At 39.6% G+C, this 18,803-nt stretch overlaps 1 long non-coding RNA gene across 1 annotated transcript in view; it reads right to left on the reverse strand.

The window, feature by feature from the left end:
• The window catches only part of LOC125963818 (uncharacterized), a 90,272-nt gene extending 72,858 nt beyond the window's left edge, over positions 1 to 17,414 (reverse strand). Inside the window, exons 1-2 of the long non-coding RNA XR_007476232.1 lie at positions 17,045 to 17,414; positions 16,546 to 16,688 (exon numbers count right to left, since the gene is read on the reverse strand). This is a non-coding gene — a long non-coding RNA (uncharacterized LOC125963818). The remainder of the gene's footprint in view (positions 1 to 16,545; positions 16,689 to 17,044) is intronic.
• Positions 17,415 to 18,803: the final 1,389 nt, after the last annotated feature.

Consider the following 18,803-nt stretch of genomic DNA (forward strand, 5'->3'; position numbering starts at 1 on the left):
TCCCAATTCAGTCCCATTTCATAGGACCTTTCAGTTTTTTAGACTACGCATCAGAAAATATTATTTGAACACATACTCAAGGAGAAGTGAAAATAAGTTATCACTCAGCACAGGCAATTTAAAAAATGACATTATGGGGGGAGGAAGCATTGGTAGGCTTTCCTAATTATAGATATGCCACAGCATTACTAAATTCATTCAACAAGTCTTTATCGAGTATCTATCATGTCCCAGATACCATGCTAAATAAATCATGCATGGTTCTTACTTTCATCAGGTACATAATCTTACTCATCACTGTTTAAATTAGTGATCCTCAACGCTGGCAGCAAAATATAATCATCTGGGGAGCTTTTAAAAATACTGATTTTCATTCCCAGAGGTTCTGGTTTAATTAGTCTGGGGTAGGGACCCAAGATGAACATTGTTTAAGCTATCCAGGTGATTCTAATGTGCAGCCTGTATTGAGAATCAGTGGACGATAATGGTCAGTAAGAATCTTGCAAATCTGTATATTATTTAACTTTCTTTAAGACACCTAGAACATTTTCTGTCTCAGAGTGGTAAAATACATTCTTCTTACAAAAGTAAGGACTTTACAAATTCTCCAAAAAATGTCAGCATCTATAAAACACTTGAATTATTTTTATCACTACTGTATTCTCTGGCTGGATACTGTTTAACAATCACGTTTTCATTGTTTTAATCTTAAAATCTTTACTTTCATTATTGGTTTTGAATCCCATTTATGAAAGTATTTCAATTCCCCATTATTAACCATTTCTCCTAAATGATTAATATTTAAGAATAGAAACTATCCTTTAATTTCCATTTTTAGTGTCAATAAACAAATTAAAATTCCATGCGTACACATTTCTGGATGAAATATTCAAATTGAAATCATTTGGATATTTGTTTCATTTTTGCTAACGTTTTGTCCCATTAATACATTAATTGCTCATTCCTCTTCACCTTCCAATAGTGAATCTCCGTACAGCCAAAGTTTATAAAACACCTGAAAAAAATTCTCTACCTGATTCAAGTCCCCATTTTCCTCAGCATCTTTTTTTTTTTTTTTTGCGGTACGAGGGCCTCTCACTGTTGTGGCCTCTCCCGTTGCGGAGCACAGGCTCCGGACGCGCAGGCTCAGTGGCCATGGCTCACGCTCCGCGGCATGTGGGATCTTCCCAGACAGGGACACGATCCCGTGTTCCGTGCATTGGCAGGCGGACTCTCAACCACTGCACCACCAGGGAAGCCCTCTTTTTTTTTTTTTTTAAGCTATTCTCATCTCTAACACCATGTTTTGCCTTCCCTGAAGATAGGATTAAGGTAACTGATTGAAGAACTCCATTTTTCCTTATCAAATGAAAATGAGCAAACCAACTGAAATATTTGGGAGTTTCCCACCAACTTAAGCTCACCGCCTACTGATGATATTCTTATTTATTCATTCCCTTCTTTGGAGACATCTAGAGGTAACTTTCATCTTCTCTCTTTTCTTGATTTGATCCTTATGACTGCATGTGGGCTATGGAAACATACAGTCACCTTGACTTGGGGGCTCCCAGCTCTGTGGTCTCAGCCCAGTCACTTTAATTCTCTGAGTCTCATTTTCCATATAGGCAAAATGGGGAGATAACATGGTTCAAGTATTAGACATAATGAATATGAAATATTCAACACATATTTATTATACCTTCTACGGTACAATAAATGGTAGATAGTATTAATATTGAAGTAGCAGGCTTCCCACATTTAATAACAATCCATTATGTTGGGGTAGGGCATAGAGCATCCTTTCCTAGAGATAATTTCAGTCCATCTCTCACTAGAGAAAGAAGGCTTAAACACTGGAGAATTGGTTCCCTAGGAGCACATCTGTCACAGAAACATTTGTTCATCCATTTGACAGATATTAATCAGGTACTCTCTCTGTGCCAGGCTCTGGGCTGGGAGCCAGGGCCCCAGCAGGGATCAGGACAGACACACACTCAGCTCCTTGGAACTTACAGGCTTGCCAGGGAGACTAAAATTCTCATGTGTGTGCTCTCGTGTGATATGAAAAGTTGCCTTTCAGTGCCCCAGGGGCTCTGGTATTGATGAGCCCATCCCTGACAAGCACAGAATCAATGATGATTGATGACAATGATGATGATAATGATGACCTGCATCTTTTATTTGAAAAGGTGAGGGCATTCTCTATTATCACCCCCCTTTAGGGAATGTTAAGGCTCCTTTCCCTACTTATTATTGCAAGAGTATTTGGACCAAGGAAGGAATGAGGTTTATAGACCCAGTCTACAGTGAACATGTAGCCTTAGAATGTGGTAAGTGCTGCCTGCTGACTTTGCTGAGGATCTCTCATTTCTCACAGGCTGATTGGAGAACGGTTCTCAAACATTGGTTTTCATCAGGAGCCACAGAGCTTACATTGCTGAATTTTCTCCCAGGTTTTCTACTAGTCATATATATAACCATTTTAAACACTCATTTGTTTCTTGCTTTTTAAAAAAACTTAACACTATTTCAAGCATTGATGTTTATTACATTTTTTTTCAAAAGCATCTTTTAATTTACTGCATGTCATTCAGCCTTTTCCTTTACATTTAGACATTACATATCCTCCTTCTTTAGCTACTTTAAATGATACCACATTACTATACTGTAAATATATACTTATGTATAAATATTTTATCATGTCACTAATCATTCCTCAGACTTGATATCTGCAAGGATGTGACAAAGAACTTCACAACTTTTAAGGTTCTTAAAATTTATTCCCAAATTTCTTTCTAGAAAAATAATACCAATATATATTTCCACAAGCAGGGTATGAGTACCAGATCCATCATGTCTTAACTTGTTCTGAATACACACTCACACACACACACAGATTCAGATTCTATCGAAACTATAGGAGGAACACGTGTCTGATGTGTCTCTCATTTTATGATATTAGCAGCCTTTGACACTGAATGCTTAGATACATTTTTTTAATTGGGTGTTACAAATGGCAACATTCTATCTTTTCATTTTAGCTTATGACGAGATCATTCTGAAGAGAAAGAATGGATCCCCATCCAAAATTGGTTTGGATGTCAAGACTGATAACGTCACACACACATACCGAGAGGGAATGAAAAGGCTTATTATTTACATAATGAAGCTTCTGGAGGAGCATGGCTGGTCTTCTCAGTTAGCCCAGAAATGACTTGAGAGACCAAGAAAAGGACACTGGCTTAGGGTTTTTATTTTGATTAGAAGGTTAGACTGAGGTGAGGGTTTCTGTGCATGGATGGGACCTGTGTGGTTTGAACTTTCCATAGGTGCCAAAGGAGAGAGCACCCAATCTTATCAGCTTGCCCAGATTCGGAGCAAAAGGTGAAAAGAGAAAGAATGAGGCTTAAAAGTTGACAGCAGTCAAACATCAAAAAAATAGAGTCAGACATTTTATTAGTTTATTTGTTGGAATATTTTATAAAGAGACACTTGTCCTCTTCTACTCTTTGACTACTTGTGGTACAGTTCATATAGGAAAGGTAGGAAGATGCTTGGTCCTTTTCATTTATGTACAGGTTTTCAAGACAATGAAGTAGTTTTCTGTCATTCTCTGAAGGTGATTAATTTTGTAATGCTATAAACTCATGGGTTTAAACATATTGATTGGGCTTCACCCACTGTGATTTTTATCATTATTGAAACACAATTTGTCCCACCTTTATCCAGTGGGAGCCTCTTTAAGTTGACTGGGAGAGTCCTTTTGTCATGACCCAAGGAGGATTTGGTAGCTTCCAAGCAGTCCCCTCTGGGCGTGGGACAAGATATTCCATGCCCATCTCAGCTTTCCTGCCCCAGACCTAGAATCAGCTATTTCTTTATGAAGCCCAAGTTACTTTTAGGAAAACATTTTATTTCAAGACCACAGTCTGGGTACTAACTCATTGCTACTGGGTTGGTCATTATCTCTAGGCTTTTTCATTAGTACACAGAACTAGGAAACACGCACACACACACACACACACACACACACACACACACACACACACACAGGACTTCATGAGTTCATTTTGCTGCTTACAATTCAAACTTAAGCCTGCAGAACTTTTACTTAACCTTTTATATATATATATATAATATATATAATATATATATTTATAATATATATATAATATATAATATATATATTATATATAATTTTATATTTTATATAAATATAATATATATAATATAATATAATATATATAATATATAATATAATTTATATATATAATATATATATAATATAATTTTATATTATATATAATTTTATTATATATATATATATATATATATATATATATATGCCTCCTTTCTTTCACACTGAGAATCCTGGCTTTCAAGGACAGCAGGGGTGACAGAATAAGAATATTTAATAATTACTCATTTCTCTTTTCACACATGATACATATGACAGTGTTGGAATGACAATACTGATATAATTATAAACTACAACCTCTCCTTAGCTCTCATTTCATTTTAGTTCTATACGTACCTATGTATGCAATACTCACTACTGGCCCTTAGAGCTATTATCTCTCTAGTTACTTGGTAAAAAAAAGGAAGCTGATAAAAAGACCACAAGGTTTTTTATTACTTTTAGTCTTTTCCCGAGTTTTGCCACCTCGTTTCTGAGTTTTTCTTACTCTGATTTGTACTGTTCTTTAATATCTTATATCTTTGTCTTAGTCTCTTTAAGTTTGTTTTAAAATAATAGGTTATAGTTTTATTCCATTTTGAGAGCATGTCTTTCTGGCATGCTTTCATTGTCTGTAGGGATGAGATTCTGCTCCTTATTCTTTTATCTTATAATAACTTGGTATGGATTTGACTTCCATATTCTTCTGTTGCTGATTTTTGTGTGAAATTGGTTTCCTGAACTTTTAGAATGAGGCGTGTTCAGCAGAGTGTTTAAAACTTCTCAGAGCACCCTTTTCAGCTGTGATGTAATGTTCAAAAAATAGGGCAGCTCACTTCCTGAGGCTTCCTGGCTCTTCCCCTCCCTGGTTTGTCTTTCCTTGTCCCTGTTGTCTCTGTCCTGCTCAGTTTTCATTCTACTTCCAGCAGTTATTCCTCAGCCTGGGACCCTGTCCTGATAGGAGCTCTGACTGGCTGGTTTTGAGAATTCACAGGGGCTGGACTACTGCTGCTCCCTCAAACCTTTTTAGTGTGGACTCCTTGCACTCATCCAGTATTAGAGAAAGAAACACCCCTCCTCATTTCAGCTGCTGCTCTCAAATCAGCCTGCCTTGCTTTCCAGTGAATACCTATTGACCGTTCTGGGTTCTCCCAGTCTCACTTCTATCAGATGCTGCCCTGTTGTTTCCTTCTTCCACAAAAACGCCAACACCATGAAGATCTTGTGGCCATTGGTGGTTTGTCCCTATCTGCTTGTATTTAATACCTCTTAGGTATTAATTTGGCTTTGAGAGACCCAAAGCTTAGCTGAAGAAATGGGATCCTCTAGTTTCAAAGAACTGAATGTGCCACCTTCTGGCACACCTACTTACTTTACATTTAAGAACTGTGGCCCCAGAAGCTGTAGATATCTACAAAAATGGCAAAATCTTACTAGGACAACCTAGAACGACAATGGCCATTACGGGGAATGTTCCAATTAAACAAGATCGTTCATTTAAGAGGTACACTTGAAAGCAAGTTTCCCAAATCAAAACAAATTATTTTGGGCATGCAAAAGCCTCCAAAAATGTTTCAAAATTCCAAACTAGCTTCATTGAAAAATTCATTGCAAAAGGCTAATGAAAATGAAAGACCCAAGTGGTACCTAAAACAAAAGACTGTTAAGACTGGCATGGCTCCTACTGCTCCCTTCTACCCTCCTTCCCCTGAGTACGCACAGTCTACAAATCCTCTAGCTCAACTGCCACTCCACTCTGAAGAGATCACAAGACTGTAAACAAAAGTCTGCCAAGTTAGTATCCTTATAGATGCCCCCATATCTCCCTTGAAGCAGTGACCCCATATGGGCCCCTCCCAGGGTTGATGGGACTCTGAGGGATTTTCTGCTAAACTGCACCAGTTATCCCCTTAAATAGCCAAGGGGAAACCAAAATTAAAATTAGTGGTAAAAAGTGACAAATTCTGGTAGAATCTGGGGCAACACTCTCTACTTTAAACCCCACTCTCTCTGGAGCCTGCAGATAAGATCCTGGGGAAAGTGGCAAAAGCCAGTGAAGCGTGAGAAATCTTACCAGAGTCAGCTCTCACGGATCTTTGTAGTACCCAGTTGAGAGAGAAAGGTAAAATTAAAGGTTGTCCCTTCCTTTCCAAATTTAGACTCTTGGGAATTCAGTTTCGGGGTACCCATTGGTTGTTGATCCTTTCTCTCCCAGGGACAGCTCTTTCCTTCTTATCTGTCTTGTTTTGTATCCTGAGAACTTAGCTTGGCTTTCTGCCTGCCTGAGACATGTCGGTTGTTGGTTCTTGCATACACAGGCAGCTCAACCATCAGGTTGGAGGCCCAAAAATATGGCCAGACAGAAATGTGGGTTGCTCTCCATTTGCAGTGAGGGTCCTACCACCTGTTGCCAGCTCTCAGGGGAACTAAGTCTTTCTTTCTTTTGACTATCTTTGGGGAATGGCTCTGAATCTTGGGAGAGAAGTCTCCTTTGCACCCTCTTCAGGGATGCCTCTCTGTCCAAAGCGTTGTTCAGTACTTCCAGGAATATTTAGCATTTGTTCTGGCTGAAACCTGACCAGATATTTGAAAGGATTTTTTATAAGTAGCTCTATGGTCAGAAGTTGGCCATTAGGAAGCTGATATTCAGAGTCTAAGGGGAAATTACTTTAGACCTTCTCCCCTAAGCTAAATGAAATGATGTACCCAGAGGGAAAGAAAAACTTTCCAAAGACAAACAGCTCAAAATCTAGAACATAGGAACCACCAAGAAAATGATCTTCCTAAGACTAGAACCTTAGAAAAGGAACAAACAATGACTAACAAAGAATGTGAACCCGATGTTGTGACCTGTGAATATCACACAAAGACTCGGCAAAACCTGTGAGAACTCCAGAGTAGCAGCTGGGAGTAGCTTAGGTGGTAAGCTAATGCCTTAACTTTTTAAAATCAATTAATTTATTTATTTGGCTGAGTTGGGTCTTAACTGTGGCACATGGGATCTTTGTTGCGGCATGTGGGATCTTTCTTTCTGGCGCATGGGCTCTTCATTGCGGCAGGCGGGCTTCTCTCTAGTTGTGGCTCATAGGCTCCAGAGTGCATGGGCTCAGTAGTTGCAGTGCGTGGGCTCCAGAGTGCATGGGATCAGTAGTTGTGGTGCTCGGGCTCTCTAGTTGTGGCATGCAGGCTCCAGAGCGTTCAGGCTCAGTAGTCATGGCGTGTGGGCTCTAGACGGCATGGGCTCAGTAGTTGCAGCGCGTGGGCTTAGTTGCCTTGTGGCACGTGGGATCTTAGTTCCCCAACCAGGGATCAAACCTGCATCCCCTGCATTGGAAGGCAGATTCTTAACCTGCCTGGACCACCAGGGAAATCCCACGCCTTAACTTTTTAATCACATCTCTCAGATAGGCTGAGAGTCTGATCAGGGGGAAATTTTTTAAAACAAGACAACAAGCCCAAAATGGAGTCACTTATGCTAGGCCCCACATCACCAAACCAACTCTTAAAGATTCAGCTCTCCCAGAAATGCCATTTTAAACCAGTCAATCAGGAATCACCTAATCAGAACTAGTTAGGTACTCTGCCCAATAGACCCCCACCATCTCCTAAAGGAAATAACCTTGCTATATAGCCAATCGGTTTTTTTGTCCAATGTAACTTCCTTGTTCCTGCTCCCTCTGCCCATAAGAGTCTTTCATTTTGTACAGCTCCTTGGAACTTCTTTCTATCTGCTAGATTGAATGCTGCCTGATTCATGAATCACTGAATAAAGCCAATATGATTTTTAAAATTTACTCAGTTGAATTTTGTTTTTTAATAGTAAAGGACCTTCTAAGCATAAGAGCAATGGAAACAGTCAGAAAAAAGGTAGTGATAGAGCTGTACATGTGAGAAGTATCCCTCTTAGATATTCAGTTATCATATTGCCATAGCATTCAGCAATGAATGATGTAGATAACACAACTTTTCTGATACTTAGGATGAAATGACCTGAAAATGTCCTCTGTTGGCCATAGTCTTAAAACTGTTGTGGATTCAGGCTTGTACTGGCCAAAACTTACCTCATGATACATATAAAAAAAAAGAGAGATTAAAACCAAATGATTTGAATCCTGTTATCCAGATTGATATAGATGCCCTTATTTAGCAAGATGCTAAATCAAGGACCACAGAATGTGAGAATTCATTTCTCCAGGTGGTTAATAGTAGGTTCCCAGTGAATTCAACCCTGAGAATAATACGGGATCAATTGGGTACTGTAAGACCCTTAAATACAGCATATAGCTTTGACCTAGAATGTATGCATGATGAATGGGCAGTAAGATGAGTCATAGTAACTCTTATTTTGTTTAGCTTCCTGGTTGGTTGGAGGGACAGTTAACTGCAAAAATCCAAATTTATCACAGGTGGTCTCAAATTGTAGAAGATCAAACAGGAAAACAAAATTGTAAAACAGGTAAATTTGGGAGGTGACCATTAACACCCCAAGATTATTTTTCTTTTACCAATTCATTCAATGTTAACTTCTTGCAGTGCATTTAAGGTTCTCTGCATGAAGCAATAAGGTAAATAGAAAAGTAACAGGGTTGGGGCCCTTGCCAGTAGAAGATCCTAAGAAACAGATCAAGCTTCTCAATATATGTGAATAATATTTAGAAACATACCTACTGGATAAATGGTGACCTAGTTGCATAAACTGTCAAGGCAGACATAAAATGTCTGGGTGTTTGTGAGTAGAGCACTGAGGTTCTGGGCAGGGGCCAGAATGAGGCACATGGGGGGCAAAACTTAAGGAGGCTCCTGGGGCTTACTCTATATTTAAATAACCCTAAGAGTGAGTGCCTCCTTAAATTTTAGCCTTAGGCACCTTACTCACCACAACCTTGTACTGGCCCTGCTGAGGCTGATCTTTCAGCTGCAACAGTAAATGGACTCTCTTGATCTTTAATTTTGCCCTAGACCTTTTTCCATGCAAATTTACATCCATAGCCCCCTTACACACCAAGTTGGAGTAAGCTAGTTATGTGTCAGCCTAAGAGGAAATTTCACTCAGCCTGACAGGGAAACGGTGTGGGCTCCATCTAGTCTCTGAAGAACATCTTTTCTAAATTCATCCCATCTCCCATGAAAAGAGCTGTTATTAGGAATTTGAACATTAAAAGTGAGAAAGAGAAAAAAATAATCCTATTAAGGAATGTGCCTTGATTTATAAGGCCTGAAACTTATTAGGGAGGGGATATTCTGCATCAGGTTGTATCAAAAGGTAACTCCCACATTTTAAGACCTTTTAGCTTATAAAACAAATACCTGTTCCCAGTTTGGGGGTGGAATTTATAACTGTGATCCACACTCCCCAGGTTCCTTTGCTCTCCTAGAGGAATAAAACTGACCTTCTGAAAGAAGATCATTTTGCTTGATGTCTTTCCTATTTCCTCCCTCAAAACATTTGTGGGCAAATAGGGCTCACATATGGAGTACTTTATTTTGCTCTGTCTTCCATTAATTTGGACTCTTTCATGTTGTCTAGGGTTCCTTGGCATCTGTGGGGAGGCATGCTGACACGCCTCACACTCAGGCTGCCTGGCAGCTTTCAGACCGAGATGGAAGAGCACACCCCATCCTTTCCAACAAAGGCTCGGTGAGAAGTGCTTTAGGGAAAAGGAGAGGAATTTATTGAGCTGAGAATATGGAACAAAAGTCTAGGGTGGCTCTGCCTCTGAGCCCAGAATGGATATACAATTTCCGGGGAATCGATTTCTGTCACTTGATCCTCCATTTCATCTTGGGCCACCTTTTATCATCACCTATCTCAGCCTTTCTTTCCCTGTTACACTGAGATGAGAAAACAGTTATTTACTCTGCTTCTATATTCCTTTCTTTAAGGAATGATTATCTTATTCTTCCCACTCACTACCTCTCTCCTCATTATTCTCAGCAGGTTCAACATCAAAACCTGCCTGCATCTGTCCCAGGGACTCATTCCTTTTCTGGAGAGTGTAGTTTCACATGTGCTGTCTGCTTTTATAGCAAGCTTTGTGGTATATTTCTTGCTTAAAATAGCAGCCCAATTTAGCTACAAGGCCATAATCTGCATTATTTCTTCAACCACATCTTAATAATTCTAATGAGATAACAATTAATCATTTTCTCTGTGTGTGTATCATGTCAAATACTTTTACACTATTTGCATTAGGCCTCCCACAATCTGGCCCACTCCTTTCTCCAGCCTGCATCTCCTAGTTCGCCTTTCCCATAGCTGGCTGCTCCCATTTTCCCATAAACACCCACATACTTTCCCACTTGAAGCATTTCCCCATGCTATGTTTTGCCATTTCCATATCTCCACCTGCAGTGTATTAGCCCCCAAGTCCACCTTTCCCATGACAGCACTATGAAATCCTAGCCATTCTCATAGGCTGGGTCAAGATGTGCCCTCCTCCATGGAGATGCGCCCAAGCTTGCATTACTCCCTGTAAACACAGAGTTCTGACTTTTGCCCTGAGGCTCTTTCCAAATTTACCTTGAAAGACCACAATTTTGAAAGAACAGGATAAGAGCAGGAGACCCACTGTTCCTTGGGGCTACCCAGTGAAATGCATTTTAGTGCTAGATATTTGGAAATCAGAGTTTTTCACGCAGGCCATGATGATGTGGCCCTTGTTACAGGTGGCATGTAAAGATACACACACAGAACATCAGACCAACTCACCTGTCTGCTGTAGAGGTCAGGTGAAGAATGATTTAAATTCAGCAAATGTTTATTGAGTACCCTTCATCCATGCCCTGTATTAAGTGCTGGGGATACAAGGCAGATGTCTACACTAGAAGACTGACAAATGGGCTAAGAAATTTGAGTTTATTTTCCTCCCTATGATGAGTTAATGCAGTGATTCTCAAACCTGGTTGTGCAGCAGAACCACCTAGGGAACATGATTTATGTATTTGTTTATTTATGCATTAGTTTTGAATTTCATTTTGTGGGAATAAATAATACATTCACTGGATATAAAGCCAAAAGACTTAAAAAGGTATACAGGGAAAAGTATCTCTTATACCACTATTCCAGTCACCCAGTTTCCCTCCCTGGATACCTTGCCAATTTATTTGACATCATTGGAGAATAGCTTAACTCTGCCTGTCTCTTTCCCCATAGCAAAGTTACTTTAACAGAGTGGAAAGGTGATTGGGAGTTTGGGAGGGCACCTGGGGAGTCTGCCTGAGCCAAGCACAAACTAGGAAGCCAGGCTGCAGTGACAGAGGTCAGGCCTGTGCCTACAAGATCCAGGCAAGACCAGAAAATGACCTCCTGAAGGTGTATGGAAACAGGAGCTCCTGGTCGCCGGTCTTGCTAAGTAGCCAGCTCCCCACAAAGTCCTCAAGGTCTGTCCCTATTAAACCCCTCAGAATCCAGTGCCACACATTCTTCCATCCTTCTTAAACATGGGAGTGTAAACGCACGCATATCTGTCACTGTTTGGCTATTCTGTGCTAGAATGTAGACATCAAGCATGATAGTAGAGCCTTGCAGATTAGAGCCAATATGTGTTCTCTCCTTAATAATAATAATACAATATGTGCCTCCTGTGTACACACATCAGCGTATGCAGTATCTCTTTTAGTCCTCACACATCCCTACAACATAGATACCATAATTACACAGGAGGCAGTATATAATAGAGGTTAAAAATATGGTGTGTAGAGACAGGCTGCTAGAGGCAAGTTCCTGCTCCTCTACATGTAAATGTGGAAACTTGGGCAAGTTACTTAAACCCCTGGTACCTCAATCTCCTCATTTAAAAGGGATAAGATGGATGTAACACATTCTGTACAGTGCCCAGAACATGGTTTACACTCAATTCATGTTACTTATTATTATTTTTGGAGGGAAAAGTATCAACACCTCTTTTGACATCCAAGATACCAGAAGCCAGATGAAATAACACTAAGCCAGGGCTCCAGAAATCAGTTATCAAAGACAAGATAACGAATAGAATTCAACAGCACATTAAACAGATCATAATCATGATTAAGTTGTATTTATCCTAGGGATGCAACATACGTAAGTCAATAAATGTAATATGCCACATTAATAGAATGAAAGATAAAACTTACAAGCATCTCAACAGATGCTGAAAAAACATTTGATAAAATTTAACTTCTTTTCATGATAAAAATTCTCTATAAATGAGATATAGAAGAAATGTACCTCAACATAATAAAGGCCAAATATGGTAAGCCCACAGCTGACATCATACTTAATGATGAAAAGCTGAAATATTTTCCTCTGAGATCAGGAACAAGACGAGGATGACCACTATTGCCACTTCTATTCAACACAGTACTGGAAGTCCCAGCCAGAGCAATTAGGCAAGAAAATAAAAGGCAACCAAACTGAAAAGGAAGAAGTAAAATTGTCTCTGTTTGCAGATGACATAATTTTATGTATATAAAACCCTAATGACTCTACCAAAAAACTGTTAGAACTAATAAGTGAATTTAACAAAGTTGTAGGATACAAAATCAATACACACAAATCACGTGCATTTCTATACAATAACAATGAACTATCAGAAAGAGAAATTAAGAAAATAATCCATTTACTATAGTATCAAAAACAATAAACTACTTAGAAATAAATGTTCTTTCACCAAGAAGGTGAAAGATCTGAACACTGAAAACTATTAAGATACTGATGAAAGAAACTGAAGAAGACATAAATAATAGAAAGATATTCCCATATTCATGGACTAGAAGAATTAACATTGTTAAAATGTCCATACTACTCAAAGCAATATAAAGATTCAATTCAAGCCCTATCAAAATTCCATTGATATTTTCACAGACATAGAAAAAACTATCCTAAAATTTGTATGGAACTAGAAAAGACTCCAAAGAGCCAAAGCAGTCTTGAGAAAGAACAAACGTGGATGCATTACATGTTCTGACTTTAAACTATATTACAAAGCTATAGTAATCAAAACAGTATAGTACTGGCATAAAACCAGATACACAGAGCAATATAACAGAATACAGAGCCCAGGAAAAAAGCCACACATAAATGGTGAACTACTCTTGGACAAGGGTGCCAAGAACATATAATAGGGAAAGGATGGTCTCTTCAATAAATGGTGTTGAGAAAACGGGATATCCACATACAAAATAATGGCATTAGACCACTATCTTACACCACTCACAAAAATTAATTTGAAATGGATTAAAGATTTAAACACAGTAGTCTTCCCCATCCATGGTCTTGCTTTCTATAGTTTCAGTTACCAACAGTCAACCGCAGTCTGAAAATATTAAATGGAAAATTCCAGAAATAAACAATTCATAAGTTCTAAATTGCATGCTCTTCTGAGTAGCATTATAAAATCTCATGCTATCTTGATCCATCCTACCTGGGATCCGCAACCATCTACACGGTCTCCTCCTGGCATCCAACCATCAACATCATCATGGCTCAATGATCGAAAAACATCCAAAGACATATTGTCAGAAGGTCAACAGTAGCCAGCCCAACACCGTGTCACAATGCCTATGTAATTCATCTCATTTTATCTTATCACATAGGCATTTTATCATTCCACATCATCACAAGAAGAAGAGGAGTATCATACAATAAGACATTTTGCGAGAGAGAGATCCCATTCACATAACATTTATCACAGTATATTGTTATAATTGTTCTATTTTATTATTATTATTATTGTTAATCTCTTACTGTGCCTAATTTATAAATTAAACTTTATTATAGGCATCTATGTATAGGAAGAAATGTAGCATATACAGGGTTTGATATTATCCATGGTTTTAGACATCCACTGGGGATCTTAAAAGGCATCCCCCATGGATAACGGGGGACTACTGTATAAGACCTGAAATTGAAAACTCTTAGAAGAAAACATAGGAAAAAAGTTCCTTGACATAGGCCATGGAAATAATTTTTTTGGATATGATACCAAAATCACAGGCAACAAAAAGAAAAATAAGTGGGACTACAACCAACTAAAAGCTTGTGCACAGCAAAGGAAATAATTGACAAAATGGAAAGCTAACCTCTGGAATAGGAGAAAATATATTCAAACCATACATCTAATAATGGGTTAATATCCAAAATATATAATAAACTTATACAACTCAACAGCAAACAAACAAAATAATTCAATATAAAAATGGGCAAAGGACCCAAGTAGACTTTTTCCAAAAGAAGACATCAAATGGCTAACACATACATGAAAAGGTGCTCGACATCACTAATCATCAGGGAAATGCAAATCAAAACCACAATGAGTTATCACCTCACATCTGTTAGGACGGCTCTTATAAAAAAGACAAAAGATAAGTGTTGCCAAGGATGTGAAGAAAAGGGAAACTTTTTGCACTGTTGATGTGGATGTAAATTGGTACAGCCTTTATGGAAAACAGTATAAAGTTTGCTCAAAAATTTTTAAATGACACCATCATTTGATCCAGTAATCCCACTTGTGGGTATATTCCTGAAGAAAATGAAATCAGTATCTCAAAGAGATATCTGCACTCCCATGTTCACTGAAGCATCATTCACAATAGCCAAGAGATAGGTAACCCAAGTGTCCATCAATGGATGAATGGGTAAAGAAGATGTAATGTGAACAGAAAGAGAGAGAATGGAATATTATTCAGCCATGATAAAGAAGGAAATCTTGCCATTTGCAACAAAATGGATGAACCAAGAGGACATCATGCTAAGCAAAATAAGCCAGAGAGAAAAAGACAAACATTCTATGATCTCACTTATATGTGTAATCCAAAATAAAAAAGAAGGTCAAACTCATAGAAACGGAGAGTAGAGAATAAAATGGTGGTTACCAGGGGCTAGAGGTTGGGGAAGAGGCTGCTCAAAGGGTCCAATCTTTCAGTTATAAGAGGAATAAGGGGGCTTCCCTGGTGGCGCAGTGGTTGAGAATCTGCCTGCTAATGCAGGGGACACGGGTTCGAGCCCTGGTCTGGGAGGATCCCACATGCCGCAGAGCGGCTGGGCCCGTGAGCCACAACTACGGAGCCTGCGCGTCTGGAGCCTGTGCTCCTCAACAAGAGAGGCTGCGATAGTGAGTGGCCCCCGCTTGCCACAATTAGAGAAAGCCCTCGCACAGAAACGAACACCCAACACAGCAAAAATAAATTAATTAATTACTAAACTCCTACTCCCAACATCTTCTTTTTTTTTTAAAAAAAAAAAGAGGAATAAGTTCTGGGGATCTAATGTACAGCATGGTGATTATAGTTAATAATAATACATACTTAAAATTGCTAAAAGAGCAGATATTAAGTGTTCTCAACACACACACACACAAAAGGGTGGAAGTAACTATGTGAGATGATGGATATGATAATTAACCTGATTGTGATAAGCATTTCACAAAATTTATGTATGTTAAATCATCACATTGTACACTTGAAAGTATATAATTTTATTTGTCAATTATACCTCAATAAAGCTGAAAGGAAAAATGAATGTTTTGAAAGGCTCTCAAATAATCATCTTGCCCATTTATTCCCTAGGGTCCTAGGATTATTATAAGGATTCATGCACTGAATTTAGAGCATCACAGACCCAGGAGGAACCTCAGAGATGGTCAATCAATCCAGGACCTTTGTCTTACAAGGAGAGAATGCCAAGTTCCAGGGACAGGGGACAGACTTAACCAAGTCAAAACCAAAATTGTCATCAGCCACAGCTGCCACCTTTCCAGTCCTCAAACAGAGCCCCACACACCCTAGGGCTTCAGCATACCCTACTCCTGTATTAGTTGCTAGGACTGCCAAAACAAAATACCACCCACTGAGTGGCTTAAGCAACAGAAATTTGTCTCACAGTTCTGGGGGCTATAAGTCCAATATCAAGGTGTTGGCAGTGTTGATTTCCTGAGGCCTCTCTCCTTGGCTTGCAAGTGACTGTCTCACATGATCTGTGAGCCTGCACCCCTGGTATCTTTTTGTGTATCATAATTTCCTCTTCTTAGAATAACACCTGTCACATTGGATTAGTGTTCATTCTAGTGGCCTCATTTTAACTTATTCACCCCTTTAAAGTCTCTATGTCCAAATCCAGTCACATGCTGAGGTACTGGGGTCTAGGCCTTCAACATATGAATCAGAGAGAGGGACACAGATCAGCCCATAACGACTTCCTACGTCCGGAATGCTTTTCCCGTTCACTTAACTAACTCCTCATCATCTTCTGGATTCCAACTTAAATAGTACTTCCTTAAAGAAGCCCATCCTGACGGCCTCCTCACTTTCCAATGACAAGCTCTAGCCCCTTTTTAGGCACATTTTTGGTACCCTTTTACTTCTACTTGTCATTACTGTTACCAAAGAAATACCTGTGTAATTAGCTGATTAGCTTTTGCCTTCCTCCATGAGACTTTCATCTTCCACAGGGCGGGGATCTGGCTGGTCCTAGTCACTGCTGCATCCTTAGAGCTTAGCCAGGCCCTGGCACAGGTAGCAACCCAGCAAATATCTGCTGAATAAACAAGTAAATGAATACGGCTTTAAGGAAGTAATTAAAATCACAGAACCCTCTTTGGAATTATCATTTTCAAACTATTCCTATGTTTTCTCACTTTTGCTCATAATGCTGCCTCTGCTGTAAAACACTCCTCGTGCCCCAAAGCCCAACTCAAACAGCCTCCCCCCTTCATTCTCCTTACCCAAAGCACAATCAATTCTTTCTTCCTCAGAAATCCTGTAACACGTTATTCATGCAATTGGTCTCATGCTTAACCATGGCTTATTAAGGGTAGGCTGTTAGGCTTATCCCCCAAACACACTTTGCCTGAGCTATGATAGCCTTGAAGGTAAGGACAGAGTTTCATTTACCTCTAAATCCCCGGCACACAGCATAATGCCTGGCATAATGAAGAGCTCATGCTTTTTAGTAAGCAAGACATGACTCTAGCCCCACTAGCATGGATGGAGTCAGTAGGGAAGGCTGTGCAGTCTTCATGATTCCAGAATCACTAGGGAGGCCCTTGGTTGTTCTGCCACCCTTCAGGCTTCAGCGGGTCTGGGTGAGGCTCTGCTCCCTGCATTTCCCAGAAACAGCTTGTGGAATTGGCTCTGGAGTAGGAAGGACTCGAAGCGACCGAATACATCAAGTCTCTGAGACCATTTTCCTAAAAAGGGAAAAAAAAAAAACAAGAGAAGAAGAAATCAAGCCTGTGAACCCTCTGAAATTTAATTTAAATTCTGACAAGCATTGGCACTGGTTCTTTGGCCGGGTTACACAGACTGAAGCACAAACAACGGAACCAGCCTGGAGAACAGGGAGGGGGCAGGGACCCAGCTAGTCCAATTCCATGTAGTTTCCTATGGCTCAGACTCCTCATCTATGAAAATGGAGTAATTACATCTGCATCGTACTTCACAGCAGCATGGTGAGATGCAGATGAGACATCATAAGGAGACAGCTCGTAGAAGGTTAGCGAGCTTTTCCAGTTGTGGAGGTCCTGGTTTAGCTTCAGAGTGGTTGATGAATGAAGACAAGAAAATCAGGTTTCCGTATAGAAGGACATATCCAGGTTTGACTGGCAGTGATACCCACCGCTCCAAGTATAGAGCTACCTGATGCACTAGAGTATTCAGAGGTTTGCAGAGAGCCTGCAAGTTTTTATAAAACTTGAGGATTCATCCTTCCAATTCTCTGTCTCCAAACGTGCAGGTACCTCTGCCTCTGATTACCTTCACCTCCTAATGAAAAGCATTCTGTCCTATACCGCTTCCCTTATCTCAACCTACATATAGAGATGGGGACAGCATGCCACTTGGTTAAATTCATGGCTTCTGGGGTCACTCAGGCCAGAGTTCAAATCCCAGATCTGCTGTGTATAAGCTCTGTGATTTACAGAAAGTATCTGATTTTCAGTCTCCTCTTCTTAATATGATAAAATTAATAGTAGACACCTGGTCAGATTGCCAGAAAGCTTAAATCAGATACTGCAAGCCCTGGGAGCTGCACAGGGTCTGACAAGTAGTAAGTGCTCAAAAAACAAGAGTCCTGTTGTAACATTGTAACCTCAGCTAGGGTCAAATGTTTTCTCTCCTTCCAGATTTGTTTTATCAGTCCATTATATCTTCTCCATTCCTCCTCCTTGGACCTTCTTTCTCAACCCAAAATGAATGCAATTCAGCGTCTGAATGACATTTCTTATTGCATTTCCTGTCCTGAGCACTGAGCAACTTGCACAATCGATACATTTCTCAGACCATCTGAGGCTAAAGGATGAAGGAAAACAAATTCCCCTCCCTCTTATAGTAGGGGTACCTGACACTGAAGGAACTTCATTATAGACACCCCAAGTACCAGCAGATGCCTACTTTTCTCTTCCGTCCACACCCAAGCAAACCCAGATGCTTTTCCTTTGTAAACCATGCTCAGAAAATGCACAGTCAGGATGTAGGAGCTTTTGGCTCGTAGTTCTCAACAAATTCCCAACTCAAGGTTCTTTTTTTTTTTTTTTTTTTAACATCTTTATTGGGGTATAATTGCTTTACAATGGTGTGTTAGTTTCTGCTTTATAACAAAGTGAATCAGTCATACATAAACATATGTTCCCATATGTCTTCCCTCTTGCGTCTC

This window comes from Orcinus orca, chromosome 3, assembly GCF_937001465.1.
Source record: "Orcinus orca chromosome 3, mOrcOrc1.1, whole genome shotgun sequence".
Classification (NCBI taxonomy): Eukaryota; Metazoa; Chordata; class Mammalia; order Artiodactyla; family Delphinidae; genus Orcinus; species Orcinus orca.